The following is a 4,773-nucleotide window of genomic DNA, read 5'->3' on the forward strand; positions in this document are numbered from 1 at the left end:
ATTGGATATACATTGTATGTCATATATGATACATTTATATATAAAAAAAACCTCCTAACTCACCTCTGAAATTTGAAAATATGGACTGAGTTTGAAGACATTACAATTATTGATGTAATCCCAACACTGTTTCTACATTACAGCAACACTGCTGTATTTTCTAAAAATGTTGTAAAAGTGAAAGTTTTTGTCAATTTGTAGTTTTTATCATTCATTGCTGGTATTTCATTTGACTAAAAAAAAACACACAAAAAACTTATCCTTCACTTATGCCCTATCTCAGTTTGATACATCAAGTTGTTTATTTCAACTGCAAAATCATCAAAAGTCTAAAAATTTGCTAAATATATATCTGCTTCTGAAATTGGCAAGACATTTCAGACAATCTTAAATTCCTGCTCCTTTTTTGACAATAGCAAATTTTAGCACATTTCTTTCTGATTTTGTGCAGATCTAATTAATTTAACCAGTTTCATCTGATCTCTTTCTAATTATAGAATATGCAGCAAAATTCAGGGATGCCAATTCACTTAAGATGACGTGATGAGTCCTGCAGAAAAATCCACGAGGACTTGACAGGTTTTGAAGGGTTCTGAGGAAAATACTGGTGCTCCGTACAGAGAGACCACCTTGCCTTGATTTCCTGAGGGCTACGATGGATTTTAGGGAAAGGGTTAAGATATATATGGGACGGGGGGGGGGGGGGGGGGGAGGGGGGGGGGAAGATACCATCGAATAACTGAGTAACAGCAAGCTTCGTTCCCTTTGTTTCCCATGGATGTACATGTAAGGGGTTAGGATTTCACTTGAATTATGTCTAGTTAGCCTTGACAGGCAAGGAAGAGCAACATCCTCTCTATTATACGCTAACCATTCCTGTTGCATCATACCAATCTTTCGAACAGAGGGTGCACTGTGGAATTAGCTACATGTATGAGGTACTTGGCAAATTCAAATGGACACTGTTACAATGGGTAAGAACAGAGTAGCGCACTAATTGCTTCACAAACTCTACCCTGACATTCCGTGTATTTGAATAGAAATGAAAGGGAACTTATCACACCATCCAATAATCTTTTGTTACACTGATTTGGTAAATTGTAAATCTTGATTGAGTCCTTCCCTTGACGGGTTCCATGGATTGTAAATTTTCAGGGATAAAAGGTAACATTTCTCTGATTATCTACTCATACCTGCCAACCCTAGAATTCAATAAACAGGTATGAATGGGAGAAATACTGCAAAAACTAGGAATTTCATCCAACTCCTTCACATCAGTAAGGCCAAGTAAAAAAAGAAACCAGTTTCTCGTCCTCGCGCGCATCGATTTTGGCCGCCGCATCGATTTTTTTACTATTTACTATTTTCAAAATGGCGCTGAAAATACCAAGAAATTCATAATTCCCGTCCCAGCCCGCTCCCCGCCCGCATCGATTTTCAGTTGCCGCATCGACTTTTTCGATATTTACTATTTTTTCGGCCGCCGAATAAAAATCGACAATTCACCTACCAATCGTGATGTCTCATTTCTAATTACGCCTTGCGTCCTCTTCATAGCTGTAGTACAGCTGTAGCTTTTGTAGTGCGTATGTAATAACGCATGCATTTCACACTGCGAGCCCGGCAAGAAGGAATGACGCACAAAGCAGTCGAACTGTAGTTGGACGGCCTGGGCTGGCCTGGGCTAGCTAGCTGTGAGTAGCGCGCTCGGTACGTCGTGAACGCGATAGCGGCAACATGATTTTTGCGATCAATCGCTGATATTCCACGCATATTTCGCGCATTGTTCGTATTTTTTCCCGTTTCTCATATTTTAAGCGGATGAATTGTACTGTACAAATGCTCGTGAGGATTGTATCGAGTTTGTATGTATACATTTTCATGTCATTGTGACTATGTGCATGTGTGTGCAGTGTCGGAAGGTACGGTGCCAGTGCAGTGTGGCCGTGCCGGTCACGTATGCGTGTTTGTAGCTGTCAGGGTCCCCATCCCCCTGGTCTGTCAGCTGTCCACGCACGCACGCATGAACACATTCGAATGTGTAGAAGCCCATACACTCTGCTCTGTAACGTTGCATATGACGGCGATGTATTGTTCTATTTTGAAGAGAAAATGAATGCGCTTTTCCAGCAAATGTAGAATTATCAAATGGGTGTATCTACAAAATAAATAACTTTTCCACGGATTCTGGTTTGTCTCGTATTTCTGCGGGATACTTTTCTTTACGATGTAAATTCACGGACACGGCCATGAGTCGTATCATCTGTAGTGTGGTATACAATCATTCATCATCCAAATGATGAGTGATTATCAAATGTCATTTTAGAACATGAAGAAACATCTTTAAATGTTTAATGCTATAATGCCATATCAGTATCATTTTGACATCCATCTGCAATTGTACAAGCCAGTTTCCAGTTGAATGTGCTACAATAATTATTGTACCGGTACTGTGAAGAAATGCAGATACATACCCACCAGCTGTGTGGACACAAAAAGTCACAAACGCCAATAATGAATAAAGCAGTGTTTTGAATATCATGGAATTTATTTCAGTCGTACATTCTTTGTTGAGAGACATGTTTTATACCTGTTTCATTTAATAGCACAATATGATCAGAATTGCAAGTACACTGGTATCAGAAATGCCATTACAACACTAAATACCAGTATTAAGATGACATCTGTAGTGGAAAGAAAAAGCAAATGTATTTCCGCATGCATGAAGTTTCATTTCAAGTATGGCACATAATCTAATTTGTTTGAAAATGCACAAAGTGCAGGCAAGACATACACTTGGGACCTGGTCTCCCTAAAACACAGCTACCAGAGTGATATTTCATTTCATGAATTGGATATAGAAATAGTAAAGCCCTCGTTACCTTTCTCAGAATTACCGGACGAGAAACACATATTACTTTCATTTTGACAATCCTCGAAAAAAATAGTAAGATATCAAATAGTAAGGACCTCCCTCATCGCCTTGCTCAAAAAACCCGGACGAGAAACTACTATCTTTTTTTACTTGGCCTAAGTGCTTACAAAAATATGATTAAGAGGTAGAATAAAGCTTCTTTCTCTTAAGATGGGTATATTATTGGTCGAGATGAGGGTTTAGGTTTAAACTTTTTTAAAGATTATTTGAAACAACCTGTACAAAATGTAAAATAGCATACAATTCCAAGAGGAATGAAAAGTTTATTTGATGTAAATTGGTTTAATTCCTTTTAATTCCTTTCAGAATTGTATGCTCTTCAATATTTCATATACATGGTTTTTAAATCTTGCAAAAAGATAAAACCTGGATTCCCAACTCAACCTGAACTGTATCATCCCTTTAAGAATCTTAAGTACTCCTATTAAACAAGAATAGTTGGCAGTTATTAACTTGGAAACCATCTAATATTTATTTATGGCATCAATTTACCACTAGTCTCCTCTGTCTTACAGGGAATCGCAAAGTGTGTGTAGATGCACTGAAGCAGACATACGTATTGTAATATGTTGTTGACTCATGAAGTGTGTGTTATGGGCTGATGCAGCCATCACCATGACATCCTAACCAGACATTACTTCCTCTTATCTATTCTAAATGACACACTCATGGAAATGGTAATGACACTTGGGGGAGGGGGAGGAGAAGAAAGTCCGTAACTTGAGCTTCAAAATACATTTAATCTCCATGTATCCTCCTGTACCACCATCTCACAGTATGTCATCAATGAAATTGTGATATAACTATCCAATGAACCCAAAGAATAAAATACAATGCATTATTATTCATCTATGAAAGCATCTACATACAACATAAGTTATCTGTACTATTAGACAGAGGGAGTGGCCAAGAGTAGCCATGCCCTACCCCACATCTATTTGAGGACCATGATATCTTTAAAATAACTCTGCAGGAAGAAGATGGTCCATGACACAACATTTACAAAAGTAACAGCTCATAAGAAGCAAACTGTGAGCATCGCTTTCAAACCAGGCATGCTGCAAGCCTGACTGTACATTTGTCTGACATCATATTAATAAAGTGTCCTTTCTTACATCATATTAATAAAGTGTCCTTTCTTACCTAAACCCAACCTAAAGAATCACCAATGTGTGCCGTCGACTTTGCACAGTAAAGGTACCTACACTGTACAATACAACTTCAGAATTTGACCAGAAGGCATACTCCTTTCTACCTAACTCTCCCCTACTGGTTTTCCACTGGAGCCATATAAAACCATGCTTAATCGGAATTCACTCGGCGAATGGGTTTCACACAAATTTCACTCGTTACAAGAGTGAAATTCACTCGACAACGAGTGAAAGTCACTCTTAATTGAGTGAAATTTTATTCACTCCTTCCGAGGAGTGAATTATTCACTCGAAATTTTTTAGAGAGTACAATTATTACAGAATTAAATTTGTTTTTGGGCTTTGGGGCTTTTCCAAATATACCACTGAAAGTTTGCACCAGATTACTGAATTTCAATTCTATAAATACAAAAATTTCCTCGTGCGGAAGGGGGCATCCCCGTCCCACACAGCCTCGATGCATGCAGCTTGGTTGCTTTACTTACATAAGTTTACATTTTTGAATACATTTTTGATCAATATGAGAATGAGGAAATCACGTCCACAATCATAGATTTTTTCTTTGCTTGCATTTTAACATGAACATTATAACCAATATATATCGCCTTACTCTTTTGAGTGTATCTTTCCAAAGGTGAACCCAAAGTTATGTGCACCAGATCAATAGATCTCAATTCTACAATTGCT

This window comes from Diadema antillarum, unplaced genomic scaffold (assembly GCF_040938485.1).
Source record: "Diadema antillarum isolate AM-2024a unplaced genomic scaffold, OU_Dant_1.0 seq00000620_RagTag, whole genome shotgun sequence".
Classification (NCBI taxonomy): Eukaryota; Metazoa; Echinodermata; class Echinoidea; order Diadematoida; family Diadematidae; genus Diadema; species Diadema antillarum.